The sequence below is a fragment of the Barbatula barbatula genome, assembly GCF_947034865.1.
Source record: "Barbatula barbatula genome assembly, chromosome: 18".
Classification (NCBI taxonomy): domain Eukaryota; kingdom Metazoa; phylum Chordata; class Actinopteri; order Cypriniformes; family Nemacheilidae; genus Barbatula; species Barbatula barbatula.
In genome coordinates, this window is record NC_136781.1 from 13,156,237 (window position 1) to 13,172,269 (window position 16,033).

The following is a 16,033-nucleotide window of genomic DNA, read 5'->3' on the forward strand; positions in this document are numbered from 1 at the left end:
AGAGAAGTTTAGTATAGCTTTTATTCAAATAATATGAGATGTGTTGGTCAGTGCCAGTGGTTCTCAAACTGGGGATCCAGTGGGCGACAGATTTTGTGGCATTTTATGAAATGCATAAAATGTATGATGAATATTTACAAGTAAACATAAGAAAAAGAACACCAACCAAAATAACTGATGTCAGAGAATTGTATAACGGATTATGTTTTTGGTTTAATAAAAATTCTAAGACTATAGACAGTTTCATCAGATGCGCGTACGCCTTCAGTTAACTTCCGGTTTGTTTGGCTAGTGTCAAATATTATATAACTATATAATATGTTAATATTCATTTGTATTATTTCACTGCATAATAATTGTATCAAATAAACAATGTGTTGAATTTTGTTGCTCATTTGATTAAATAAACAATTTGTTGAATAGGTCCTGTAGTTTGGTCGCATATGGTGCAATCACATCTAACGGTCGAGTTGGTATCAGAGTCCAAATTAAAAATATTGGACACATAAGTTTAGCCAATTAACAGTACTTCTCTTTTTTTATTGTTATCAGAAATCTTTTACAGGCACTCTTTTGTCAAGTTGGGGTCACAACAGTGCGCATGTGCAGTAACTTTTGTTGATGTTGCTAAGATGAAACGGTGTAGAAGTCTGTATTTAAACCACTGAATTAGATTGTTATGATTCTGCATGCACTGTAAGCAAGATCTTTGCGTTACTGTTTTTGTAGGAAGACAAAAGACGTACTAAAGTGCCCAGGCTAATGCTCACTCTCCCGTCTTCCTTTATTTTCTGAAAGAAAGCAGAAATAATTACTGGGATAAATGTTACATTTAATTTCCTTCCAAGTATCAAACAGTTAAGTCCATTTTGTGTAATGCTTGCATAATTCCAGGACTTTTGCTAGGGAGTAGGTAGACTTTATTCCTCTTTTCCTCAAAAAAGAAGCCCCACCCTAGTTGTTTAACATTCTCTGGCTTACCCTAAGAGGGCGACAGTGAAACCGTTACAGAATGAACACACAAAACAGGGAGTTTTCTTTTATGTGAACCCAAGCTAAGAGATTAAATGTGCCTGCACAAGTTTAAACATTTTCTCTGGATGTTTCTGTTCAACAATTGTCAAACTAGTTTTCATTCACCGTACTGAAAAACAAGTTGCTTGGTTTAAATTCTACACTTTAAGTCGCTTTGATACGCAGCTAGCTAGATCACAATTGATAAAAATGGTTAGCAACATCAAAATAGAAATCCTCACATCTCCGAGCTAATATTTGAAAACTGAATATATTGAATAAATGCATTTCCTGATATTGAAAAGTATTTCAGAGCGCAATAGTAGCTCATTCATAGTTAGCATGCTAATGCCGACTGACACTTGCCACAAGCAAAATGAAGTTGATTTGTCACAGCAAACATCAAACCATGTGTATATCAGCATCTGATAACCTTAGAGCTCCAGTGTCTTCAGACCAGCCATGTGACTTAAATACACACCATTTCACTTTACAGACACTGAATAATCAAACTTCTTTATACGCCCTTATCTAACACACACAAAACAATGAAAGGCACTGAATCCCTGCACATTTCATGAGTGCAACTGAAGCAGCTCAATGTTTTCTCATCTCAGTATTTGTTCTGACATTGTAACTCCCTTGTTAACCAAATAGCCTGACCTGATAAGTGTAATTGGTTCACGAGTCATACGCTGGAAGGTTCTTGTCAAGCATAAGACACCTCCTACCAAATGTCAATCCTTAACATTAAGTCACAATTAAATTAGAGTAACACATTCTCATGTTCTTAAGTGGAAAAACAAGAACCTACCACAAGAGCCACAAAACACCCGTGGATGAGATTAAAGAACAAAATGTTCTATTAAAAAATATTTATGAAGTCATTAAAAAATACACCACAAACTCACAATTAAAGTTTTAAGTTAATGTGAAATGAGCATGGACACTAATAAAGCTAGAAAGACGTTTTAGTGTTTACGGTTTACCCTCCAGCTACAACTAAATTCTTGCCATAGTTGAATATATAAACAAATTAAGTCCCTTACAGATTGCCTTCTTGGCTACACTATATTTACATTATTTTAAAAACAGACAGCATGTATAATGAATAAGTATAATTATATGCCTATACATGCAGTCAGAGTAAAAAGCTTGAAAGACTGCATGTCTAGAGATCAGACTGACAGATGCAATACGGTTTTAGCACTTTCACTGTCTCGCTTGTCTTTCTTGTCAAAAGCGTCCCTGTGTTCAGAACAAGCTCCACTGCACGCAGCACGCCCTTCATTGATTTTAAATGCGCGCAACAGTTTTATTGTTATTGCATCACAGACGTGTCATGTGCGTTTCAAATTAATGTTAGTTTCACTTTAAAACTTAAAAAGCCTGGTTGAAGTTAAAGCCTGGTGATGAATGCTGAACTCGCAGAGATTGAGAGAGAGCCACATTGAAACTGTCTTTCACAATGATGAATCCATGGGTCATGTGCATTCTGAGCCGTTCAGATAACAGATCATTTGTGATCCATTCAACCATTGTATAAGATTCTTTCTTATGTGTATAAGAGCTTTCCGACTTTCGTTCTCATGAATGAGGTCAAATGTCTCAATCGACGGCTCAGTTAGCATTTAAGTGGCACCAAAATCTGCTTCTTGATTTGGTCCAATTATATACTGGATACATGGTACCCAACCCTAGTCCAATTGCCAGGCTTTTAACTTCCAATGCTCCAATCAATGCCAAACTGTAAAATGATTTCCCACCCTATATTAGTTGTCATCTCAGAAACCGGTTTACTCGGATATACATTACATCATAGAAAAACACAAACACAACTTCTGTGTAATGCAGACTTCAAACTGTTGAATTGTCATTCTACACTCCTCTTGAATTTGCCTAAAGAGTCCTTTCCAATTATGTGTTACGGTGATATCATATTTGCATGCACCCATTGATTAAAAAACTAAACTTATCAGTTCGGGCACAAAGAGATTTTTGTTCGATTCCTGTCAGCCTGGTCAAGAGCAATGTTGGCAATGTTCCTTTCATAGACATGCCTTTCAGGAACTTTAAAGCACCGATGCATGACAAGACAAGACGCACGTGCAGAACACTATGATTAAAGATCAATTGTGTGGGGGATGAACGGTGATATCATCATCAAAAAGACACATGACCACAGTAGGATTAGAGCTGTGGTTAGTCAAAATTGTGAGGTTCTGATCACAGCAGCAACACATTAGATGACCTCTCATTTAAGTGAAATGCCAAAATAAGCACAGACAGCTATGCTTGTCAGAACCTGCCCAGATATTTGCGGTCAGTCCTATTCCACCATTGACACTTAAAACTGCTAGAAAACAACAGTTAACCGTAAATCATGACTTTGTTTAAATACACCGTGCTCACTGGGCAGTTTCACAAAGTTGGTATCTGTATCTCTTGAGCCCCTTCAAAAACAAACAGCCAATAATAAATCTTAGCTACAAACATTTAGAAAACCCAGACACTCAATGACACGTTTGCACTCTCTTAAAAAATTACCTGTTATTTGGTGGGGAGGAACAACACTATGGGGAACAAAAAAACCTGCAAATGTCATGTTTTCTCTCAGGTTGTTTAAACTGCATTGTCTGTTATTCGTAAAGCATCGCTGGAACCTCTTGCTAACCTGTTGTTTCATTAACCGAGGGGTATTTCTGAGCTGCGACTGAAATAGTCTCGGGTCGTGGTGATAAAGGCCAGTCTGGACGGGGCTGTCACATTGTTTACGAAGAACAACATTTGGCAGAGCAGCTGTGTACACTCAAAGGAGTAACATCTATGAAGCGTTCCCACTTAGCTGTAACACTTTGCTGTCACCTAGCTAAAGGTGGAGCATGTCGAACAAAACGTCTACAAAAGCAGAGATACAGTTTTATAGACGGTGTAATTAAAATTCTGATTATGGAGAAGCCAACAAGTCGTGTGCTTGTAAAACTGCTCTGAGCTATAAAAAGTTCCATATAGAAGCTTTGATAAAAAACATGTATTAAACGATGTTTAATATCCTTGTGCAAAAAGAGCTTCTAAGGTGAACCAAAGCTGTTGATCGAAATTTCACATCTCAAGTCTGAGATGCGACAAAGTTCAGCGACATCTCCACAAACTTTACGATAAACTCAGCAAATGTTGCAAATTCAAAGTAGGGGACACGCCCTTCATCCGACATGAAAAAAGAAACTCCACACAGACCATCTTTCAGCCCGCACAGAGAACAGTGAGCTGCGAGCCCCACCCAGGCCTCCAGTCACACACATTCCTTGATAGAGCCGTCAGGCCAGCTGGAAGAAAGCCCAGCCTATCCTGCAATGACTAACTCCAAAGCAATGTCCTACACCCAACCACTCAACTCGCACCGTGGGTCCGAACTGGGTACAAAAACAGGGTACACATTTTCATGCTTTCCACAGGCTTACAATGCAATCTGAGCCTTTTTATTGTTTTATGGCAGGACGCTGGTTGAACGCTGAAAGAGACAAGCAGTAGCCCTTGTAACATTGATGAATACATGGTAAAAGAAAATAAATGTTCAAATGTCTTTGCAGGGTTTAGGGATTAGTATGACAGTGCAAGTGACAGCTCTTACACAACCAAAAATGTAAGACTCGCCAATGTAGCGGGTTACACAAGAGATCGCAGAATTGTTGGGCAGATAACCAGACCACTAATTATAGAAGAGCCAAGGCTAAAGGCTCACTGTTTCCATTAAATGGTTGTAATGTTTAATAAGAGACACGCATACACACAGTCAGCAATTAGACAATGCAATAAAATAAATTGTGGTTTTGCTTACAGTTTGCTTACTCGCCATTTTGTAAACACTTTATTCCCTGACCCATATTTTTTTATTAAATTTATATTAAAGGGATAGTTCAACCAAAAGTAAAATTCTGTCATTTATTTAGTGAATTTGACTCGTTGTCTAAAATTGTGATTAAAATCAAACGTTGTCACTATTATTAACAATAACTGTATTGACATGAACCAACATTAACAAGGATTAATGAACTAAATGGTTAATTATTAGCTAATGTTAGCTAATGCATTTACTCATGTTAAGTAATAGCACCTTATTGTAAAGTGTTACCCAAAAGCTAATATTTTGAGGATTGTTTCTGTGGTTTGTATACATGCAATGGTAATCAATGGGGTCCAGTGTTATCTGGATACCAACATTCTTAAAAACATCTTGTGTTCTGCAGAAAAAGGGAATTCATACGTTTGGAATGACATGAGGGTGAGTAAATGAAGGAATTTTGATGAACTAGCCCTTTAATGATTCATCTTTCTGGCGGCAGCTGGGAAATTTCTGATGTGAAACAAGATCCGATACATTCGTGGAAAAAAAAATCAAGGAAATCTATAATTTGGTTAAATGTTCCATTTTCACTTCCACGTGGACTCGATTCAAAACCCACATCTGACCAAGCGCGTGCAAAGACGAGCCATGCTTCAATCCAACTGTGAAGTATAAAGATGTGCAAACTAAAAGAGCAGAAGAATAGCTCTATTAAAAGCTCCCTTGGAATCGTAACGACCTATTTAGGCAAGCACTACATAACATGTTGATGAATTAAACGTTAGATGTCCATTTACTCTATGTGTACAATAGATAAGCGGTCTCAGTGAGTGAGTCACTTTTTCTGTCATGGTTTACTTATTCAGTAAGTCTGTTCAAACCAAATCAAAGGATATGAGTCAGCAATGCAACACATTGCAATTTCTGTTGTGAAAAGGTGTTCTCTGACCAGTAGGCTGTATCATAATTCAATCACTATCAGATGGTTTTCTAGATATGTCTATCCTCCCACTGAAAATAGTTTTGAAGAAGTGAAAAAGCATGTGGTTTGATGCGCCCAAATATCTAATTAAAGCTACTCAATATAAATGCAACAAGAAACAAACATGTGTAAACATGCACAGAGATGAATAACCTATGCCCTTTGCAGGACATCTACTCGTGCTGTTGTACACAAGTGCATCACTGCATTGCTGGCATACAGGCATAGCGTGATGTAGTATGAGCTGTGGTCAAACACTTCGTATACGTCAAGTAAAGCCGATCATTGAATCCCCTTAAAGCACATTTACAAATGCCACTATTAAAATTCATGTTTATTTTACTTCTAGGTAAATACTTTTTGTACACAGGCATTGCCGTGATGCATGTATTTTCACAAACAGACCTGTTATTGTAAGCTAAAAAATAATGAATCATGTGCTATGCATATTTGCTGTTGCCCTTTGATTTGATATGAAATATAACTTTGTCATTTGTATTACATCACAGCTGCCTGTGGCACATTGTAGTTACACCCTGATCAAACGTATTTGGAAAAAATATGTACTTTAACTACTCAACACTTTTTAAACTACTTTCTGCTTCCACTACTGAATCATGCAGAATTCATGGGTGTGGCCAACCGGAAATCATAGCAACTTATGTCACACTTGTCACTGCATGTGTGGGTGCTTTAAGTTTGCATACGTGTCTACTTGTATAAAGTACGGTTCTTTCATATGTAGAAAACAAGTATATATGGCTAAAAATACCACTTAATCAAGAGCATTACGTGCACCCTCGTAGTGACCTTGAAGCCAAATGAACATCTATACACAGCCTGACCATCCTACTGTCATGTGATTATAAACCCTAAACAAATGCAGTCTGTGTTCTCCATTCATAATCAAATAATCCAGACTGAATCATAGAGGAACAGTGGGACAGTCTGTCGAAGCAGTACTCCAATAATAACAATTATAAACTAAGAAAAATTCATTCCATGTACTATCTATCAATTTACTAAAAACATGTGTACTTTGGGCAACTGCAAAACTGAATTGGTAATTGACTATCAAACAGTAAAATACACTAAATTATAATTGACCAAGAATGATCCATTACCTCAAATCTATGAATCTGCTACCTATGCCAGACTAGGTCTTACAACACTTCATATCTTACACATCGAAAAGTTATGAAATTTGGATGTCTGACTCAGAGCAATAAAGTTGGCAAAGGCTTTGTTTTAGCTTCAAGCCAAACTTTCTCAATCGTGCAACACCGATAACTCCAGGCTTAGTCTGAACAGGAAAGACATGCACTAGGATAATGCAACGCAATATTTCATAAAGGTTTAAATGATACGTACATCCTATAAACTATTATCTCTAACTCAAGCAGCGCCAAACGCTTATCCTTGATGGATAATCTGCACAATTTTGTTGAAGACAAAAGAACATTTAAGATGTGAGACACAAACCAAAATGCAAAAAAGTATTTCTTGAGCATGGCAAGACTCTGACAAGCGTCTAAGGAAATGACAAAGGAAGTGTGCATGAGTCCAGACTCTTCCCGTTTCACACTGGTAAAGAAAGACCTATACAGCACACCCTAACTCTCCGACCCATCGACACAGAGCAGGAGAAAGTTCTGCATTCACGGAAGACCTCCAGGGAAGACGCCCATTTCTGTTGTTTCGACTCAACATTAAAAACCTAAATAAGATAAGCAAGATGCATTCCGTTCTGTTTTAAACAAAACACTTTGCAACCTTCAGATATAATCAAGGTTAAAAGAACAGCCATTGTTAGATTTGACGAAACCCCAGAAACCTTAAAAACTTTAAGGATGAACTTATTCAAGTTGAACAATAACAAAAATGAAAACATGTATAGCTTTGAATAAAGTATTGGAAAATGTTTTACTGCTTTAATCTGCTATAGAGTGATCTCTTCTGCCAAACCCAAAAGAGAGCTTTGGGTGTGGCAGGCGAGGGGGATGGGCTCCAAATATTCTTCTCTTAAACACTCTATGCATAAACATCCACATATATCATACATGACACCGGTCCAACAGAAATTACATTATTCTATACAAACAGACACATTTTCAGAGCCAATCCGAAATGCCGCCCTTTCTGACCCTCTCCTTTTCTTTTATCTATTGCTGTCATTTGGTTATATAACATTCTGCAAAAAAAGCTTCATAACTTAAGTCACGCAGCATTCGGGCGTGAATAAAACACCTCATTCTTTCTCCTCCAAAGCAAGCCTTGCTTTCTCCCTCTGTGCTTCAAACCTGGTTTCAATTAGTAAGACTTTCCAAACCACTGCATTCCATTACCCCCTCCTCCATCGCCCGCTTACTCACACCCCACACCCTGACCAGGACTCCAGGTTAAGAAAACCAAGGCAAAATTTGGGATTTCCAAAGAACGCACACTTTCTACAGACAGTAAAAAGTTTAAACACAGTACACATCTGAGGATAAATTATGAGAAATCTATTCTTTTGGGCACTACACCCACGATGCAGAATTTGTGCTGACGTTGTCCCAAACTCTTAAGCTATGACCAGATTTGGTAGGGCAGGGCAATATATTTATTTTAAGAGGAGCGTTAAAGTTGGAAGGAATTGCACTCATGATAACGTTACATCTTTAAAAATTAAAATATTTATGAAGGAGTAAAACTCTCTCTTGTGGCGAAGTAACCAAATGCATTTAGTTCATTTTAAATAATTCTCAAAGTCAAACAACCGAAGTGAGAGACAACCATCTTATCCACGTCCCACCGTTTTAACTCCGCGCGCCTGTACTTGGGCGTATCTTTTGCATGGCATGCAAAACGCCAGAAAATTTCCCTTATTGATAAAACGAAGCCTGTAGCTCTCCAGTAACCTTTCACGTTTCCAGTTGAAGAAATAAAACCCTGAAATCTGGACAATCTCAACGTTTAATATTGTTGGTAAACGCGTGCGCAACAGATGGCCATTGAGAGGTCACACACCCACCCTCTGCAAGTACGCACATACAGACAACGATATTTTGAACTTTGAAGATTGTAATATACTTTCTTAAAAACACATAAGCGCATATATATCATAATGTATACGTCATTAAACACATCAAAAGTTCCCAGACAGTTTAATGACTATCTCGCGCATGGCGTTGCACGCCAGAGTTGCACGCTGATTGATCGAGGACGAAATTACCTCAGAAACTCACCTGGAAACGTCAACACTTTTGCTCGGGCATCCTATGCGGTCCACGTCGTTCTGCCACAGCCCAGAAAAGTTTACCACCAAACCGCTTTCTAGCTTAATCGTGTACTTTTTCTCTCTTTCTCGAGGAGTGAAAGCTTCGCTTCAGTTTTTTTTATTTTTTATGTATACTTTATGCCGCACTCGCTCCCTCTCTCTCTCTTTCTGTGTTTTCCTCTCACTTTCGTGCTGCTTTGTCGTGTTCGCGTGTAACTCCGGGCTATGGAGAATGGCAGGGTTTAGGCTGGCGCTGCGCAGTTCTTCACTGGAGAACAGGGCGGAGGTAACGGTGTGGCAGGGAGTGGTCATTTATAATTTTAGTCCATCCCACCCGGAGTTTGATTGACGTGCCGTTTAAGCGCACTGTTTAACGCGCACATCGAAGAACAGTTTTGTCTTTCTTTATTATCCTGTCGACGCTTAGTTTTTGTTGTTTAGGAACTTACGGAGTGTTGCTGTTAAAAAACACTTCCAAAATACAGTCATTTTAAATGATGCTTGAATGCAGAAACTAAAAAGATTAATTTTAAAATGTACATCCTTGAAGTAATGGCATCAATGTCTGTTTGTCATCCATTGAGATGTATGTGGTCTGCTATTATCTCAGTAGAGGGGTTTATTGAGTTGCTCATTGGTAATTGTAGATGTCGTCCGCCCATCATGTGTTGCAACACTACTAAGTCTCCACTACAAGGTTTTGCTGTGTATATTGTTTATGTTGTCAGGTGCACAGTCTCTCATATTGTTCATGCCCTTCTGTGCTGCATTGAATGATGTCTTGTGCTCAAGTTGTTTTTTTTGAGTGAACAATTTCCTGTTCACTCGCGTTGCTGATTTAAGTTGATTGTTAAATGAAATTATAGCACCAGAAGAAAGAATGGCAATAGTAAATTACAATACTGTGCAGACTGTTGTTCGGCACTTGTAAAAATGTTGTAGTGAGGATTTTTTCTTGTTTTCAGATCTAATGGACAGCTGTCTGTTGTTGTACCCCTTGTTCATACAAAAAGAGTTTACATGTGCTTCCTCTCTCCCTGTGGGTTTGCTCCATGTACTCTGGGTTTCCCACATTTCAAAGACATGCAGAATGTTATTAATATGCCCCTGCGTAAGTGTTTGTCTGTGAGTTTGAGAGCTGCATGAACTGTCATCTGCCCCCAGTGTTTCCTGTCGATGGTCTTAGATGCTGTGATAGGCTCCAGTCCTTCAATGACAATGCAGAATAAAAGTGTGTTGGAAGAATGGATGGACAATGATAATGATAATAAAAAGTTGTTCATTTATTTGTTTATTGATTCATACTTTTTAAAACCTCTTATCCATAAGTTGTTCAATCACAAATTTAAAAGAGCAAAGTCTGTTTTAAAATACTTTTATTTTCTTAGTCATTTTATGGACAAAATACGATTTATGAGAAAATTACGCGTCCACCCCCAATGCATTTTGCAGTATTTTAAATTAAGACTTTAAAAAGAAAACAAAAATGTTTGTGAACTTATAGCAAACAAAACATTACAAATTGAATCAGTATCTGACATGTCGGGTAGTACTGAGAAGTATGCATGTACAGATGCAACATTCCTATCACCACACACACCCACTCATGTGAACATGTGCGTTACGTGCGTCTACAGTCATTGCACTCTATTGCTCTGTTTGTATATTGCATTAAAGAAGTTTTATTATATAAATGATAAATATACTGAATGGAAATTTGTGCATGATGATAAATGTATATTTGATTATAAAACATTACTGAAGAAAATTATATTCTACTCTTCAACTACTTTGTTTGTGATGTATGTGTATTTATATATGCCTTTATATCATCTAGAAATATAATTAAGGATCGTGGCTTTCAAAATAATGTCTTTCAAAATGTTTAATGTAGTCAGTATCATGCATTGGACGGTTAATAGACAAATGCCAACCATTTAGCCGTTTGAAAAACACATCTATGATCATGTGTTCATTGTGTCGGTAAACACAGAGATAGTACTTTCTTTCATCTAGGCCAACATAATTTCCATACTATTTTCATACTAGAAAATCCAACGTAAATCTCTGAGCATAGTTTCTCATTTTGTGATGACTGCATTGAGCAAACACTGCCCCTGTTAAAAGGAACAATGCATCATCTTTTGTAAACTTACTAATTAATATTACTGTAAATATCATGAAGCTTGTTAATGGCACGGGTGGCCCTCTCAACATTACACTTGGTTTTAACGCACCCATTGTTTAAATAATAATACAAATCTACCAAAAGTATCTTCTTGCTAAGCGTTAACATATTAACAAGTAAAAAACATATAAATCAAATAATAAAATGACTAAATGACTAAAAAAATGTAAATGTAAAACCAACAGCTTTAAATTCAGCCGATATTTTTCATCTTTTTCTAATTTACTAGATTGTAGTAGTAATGCCTAACTTTACTAACAAATGCAACAAAGCTTCCACAAACAAAGAAAAGCATTATGTTTTTCTGAAAATCAAAAGTGTTACATTAGATATAAAATAATATAAGATGAATTTGATAGAATTTAGGTTGTGCTAAGTGAAACGTAAAAAAAATAAGAAAAAATTGCCCATTTGGCATAGTCAATGGCAACAATGAATTGATAAATAAAACAATGAGAAAAATAACAGGTGACCACAATGATATAAAAACATAAAAAGAAATACTAAAGTTGAAGTAGAATAATTAACCCAATTAACTTAAATGTGTTCTTCACTGTGTACACATCTAATGCTGACTCCCCACATACAGCTCACACGTTTGCAATATTTAATAAAACAAACCAAGAAGCTTGACCACCCTGCCCTACACTTGTTTTTATATACAGTAAAATGTAAGAATCTTAATCAGTAATGTAAACAAGCAGTGGTTGTTTTCTCACGGGTTGCATGAGTGCTAAAACAAATGTTACAAATGTCAAGGTAAGTGCACACATGCATACGTGCCCATGTTTGTGCGTCTCGTTCATATTTTAATAAGCAAAAGAAAAAAGGACGCCCCTAACCTATAGCAACACTTAAACTTCACACGATTTACATTGCTGATGAGATACTTGAAAACTCCAAATGCTCATTTTCACCTACCTGATATTTAACATTTTCAGTACTGGCGTATAGTTTAGAGACTTTAGAGCTTCGGGTTTTGCCCTGCAGTTATTAGATCAATCAATCATTCCCTAAAGCAGTGGTTCACAAACTGTGGGTCCCAAGATGGATCCAGTGGGTAGAGATTTTGTGGCATTTCATGAAATATAGACAGTTGCATATAGATTTTATGCAATAAAACATTAGGAAAAAAAGACCATCAAACCAAAAGAATTGATGCAGCATTGTAATACTGAATGAACGTTTGGTTTAATGAAAATTTTAAGTTTAAGATTATAAGTCTTTATTTGGGCAAAGCAATGAACTCTACACAAAGGGGGCCATACAACAAAAACATTTGAGAACCATTGCCCTAAAGCATCTCGCATTTTTGTCTCTCTCACTGTGAATCCTTTGCTTTGTTTTTACTTGCATGGGATCAAATACGTTTCACAAGGTTTACTTTACATTTGATTGAGTAAGATGTCTGTGGTTGTTCTTAATAACTATTTCAGCTTCCTTAGATATCGCTCTTTCCAAAAAGGCAATAGGTGTGTAAACACGGCCATGGGGTGGGTTGGTTGTGAGGCAAATAGAACGACAGACAGACTGAGAGAAAACCCTGAGGCGCTCGGTGAACAAATCCACATGTCACACCCATATTCAGAGCAGTGTAATGGTAAGCAGTAGATGAATTCTCCAAACACAAAATGGAGTTCTAGTGTCCGTCTTGTAAAGAGGACGGGGAGTGGCGTGAAGAAAACTTGCTTTGTTTCATACAATTCAGTAATTTTAAACAATTAGGAAATGTTACCAGAAGAACAAACAAAAAAGTCAAGAATGAAGTCCATGTTCCAGTGTTCTCATTCGTTGCATTCTTGGTGTAGGAGTTCTGTCTCCCCAATGCAAAAAAAAAACTTTTGGATCACAAACAGGCAAAGAATGGCAAGGAACAAAACAGTCATGCTTTTCTGTGGAGATCTGAAACCATGTGTGAGGGAAAAAAGACATGAAACAGCCAATGCACCAAAAAGCGCTCTGGTTTGGGGCATGTTCATATTTGCGAGATTAGTCACTATAATCTAAACAAGAGGGTCCCATGCTTTAAATTTGTATGAGATGTGTAATGCGTGATGTTGGAGGGCACATGAAAAATATCTCTATATAGCTTTAGCTCAAAACTAGGATATGTGGTAACGGGTGTTTCCTGGTGAGTGCCTCATAGGTGTGTCTGCCTGTGTGAACTAGTGCGAATAACACCACCGAGTGTTGGTGTGTCAGGGTGAGTCATCCCGTATGACTACAATGCACGCAGTGCTATACCAAGAAGCGAAGGAAGGGAAAGAACAAGGAGGGGCAGAGAGGATGAATTTATTGGGTGTGTCCTGGGATAAGCCTCGGAGGATAAGAGGAGCCACTTTATTTGAAGTTTAAACAAAACAAAGTGACCTTAAATGCACATTTCGAGTTGGGTTTCTGCTTGTAAATCTGAGAGTGGCTAGTTTTAAAACAGGCACTGTGTATATGTTATGTTGAGCTTGAAAAGATTCAGTTGATTCCACTGCAGCCGCACAATGAGCACAAATCTAATTCCCATCCGGTGTAACAATGCAAGCAGTGTTGTTAAAGCGGTATTATTTCATGGCTGAGTAGCATTTGTTTCTATAACAAAGATGCTATAATTGGGTTGGAAAACATGATCGTGGTTTCCAGTTACAAGTTTAAAGAGCTTTCCTGGATGGGTTTTATTAAAGGACGAGTGTATGAACTTTAGCGGCGTCCAGTGGTGAGGTCGCAAATTGCCACCAACGGCTCACCCTACCCATCCCTTTCGAAGCACTACGGTGGCTTAAACAGAACTAAGATATCATCAACTATTTTATGAAACGCGCTCCATCCGTTTAAGGCCCGTGTAGAAACAACATGGCAAATTGTATGTAAATAATAAAATATAATAATGTTATTAAAAACATTAGGCTTCATTATGTAAGGTCTTAATACACATTTGAAGACATGGTTATGTTTATGACGTTGCATTTTTGTTAATAGATCCTTCAAAAAATTACACATTGGACCTTTAATCTTTGATAAAAAAATGCCATGCAATATAACTGTGTTCCTTCAAAATAAGTGTGCAAGTTCAGCTCCATGGCAGGTGTGCATATTTATTTAGAAATGTCAATTAAATCCACACACATTAGTGCCAGGTGTTTTCAAACACTACACAAGCATAACAGGTTATTGTATCCAAAGCACAGTACAAACAAAGACAGGGTTCTTGCTTTATCAATAGGTCCATCCTGTCTTTTGAGGGAGGGTTTGTTGCATGAGATGAGGGCGTGTGCTACCTGTGCATTTGGGTTAACTCTGAGGACAACTCTTATTATTATAGTCGGCACATCTGGTTTGGAGAGTTCTTTGTGTATGAAAACAGAGATTTTTGCTGCATGTGTTATCTGAAAAGTGAGGGAGACGGGCTGAGTATAAAACGCAGGACTTTTGATAACACCTAGAATATCTAAATCCACCAAAGGGGGCCGAGCTTTCTCATACGTAGCACCTAAACTCTGAAATAGCCTTCCTGACACTATTCGAGGATCAGACACACTCGCCCAATTTAAATCTAGATTAAAGACACATCTTTTCAGCCATGCATTCACTTAAAGCAAATATGCTTAATAAACCACCAGGAGATGCTGACATTAGATATTATTTACTAGAATAATTGGATTTATTATATAACACACCATGTAGTGTGTTTTACCCTTTCTTGGGTTTTTCGTTTTTCCCCTGTACAGCTGCTTTGGAACAATGCAAATTGTGAAAAGCGCTATATAAATAAAATTGAATTGAATTGAATAAAGCTTTAATAAGCCATAATAATTCTACTGTGCATATCAGTTTTTAGTTGTTTTATTTACTGCAGGGTATAGCAACGCTGTAAATTTCGCGTGATCCTAGAAATTCCTGTGAGTGGAAAATCTTGGCCCATCACCCGTTAAAATTCTCTGTGGTCTCCATGGCCACATTTTTGTATGTTTTCATGGAGTTCCCCTTTTCGAGACCCAGCTCTAATGTTCTAGTAAAAATGCAGCGGAGGAACATCATGAGATACACACTGTGTTGTGGTTTCCCCTGCAGGTTGTGAGTCATAAACACGAGGGAGGGACAAACTGAAAAAGACTATTCCGGGATGGCTGCCATGGCAACATAATAAGCAAGGGGAAGGTTATTGCAGCGATGTTTCCATAGCGATCTGCTGTGTGTGTTTATAAATATGAAATGTCAAAATGTTGTTTGGAAAGTAGTAACACGTTCTGTTATTGTGTACTCGGCACAGTCAGCGGTGTCGTAAAGTGATGTCAATTGACAAAGTGGTGTTAAACTGTTTCATTTCGGAGAAAATGTGCCTCCAGGCCCTTTATAACTCAGAGCTGGTGTGTATTAAAATATTGTTGGTTTCACTTCATTAAGATCATTCATATCTGCAGTACAGCCACTCTGCCAAAAATAGACAGACTAAAGATGCGTATAATGCTTTAGATCAGATTATTTTCATATCTAGATCTGATCTAGAGACTTAGTGCCCTTCCTTTAAAACCTTTATAAATAAATAAATAAATAAGGATGTACAAAACACGATTCTGCTGTCTTCTTAAAGTTATCAGAAACATTCTTACAGCAGGATATATATATAAATATTATTTTTACAATGTAGCGAAATGACTAAAAACATTCAGAATAACATTAACTTAACTCGATAGATAGCAAAACTTTTTTAGAAGACATTTTTGCTAGTTGGGATGGATTTCTCTTTATACAAAC

The 16,033-nt window shown here is 37.4% G+C and overlaps 1 protein-coding gene across 1 annotated transcript in view; it reads right to left on the bottom strand.

The window, feature by feature from the left end:
* The window catches only part of ahnak (AHNAK nucleoprotein), a 32,589-nt gene extending 23,202 nt beyond the window's left edge, over positions 1 to 9,387 (bottom strand). The window contains exon 1 of the mRNA XM_079480545.1: positions 9,068 to 9,387. The gene's annotated coding sequence lies outside the window, so the exon portion shown is untranslated. The remainder of the gene's footprint in view (positions 1 to 9,067) is intronic.
* Positions 9,388 to 16,033: the final 6,646 nt, after the last annotated feature.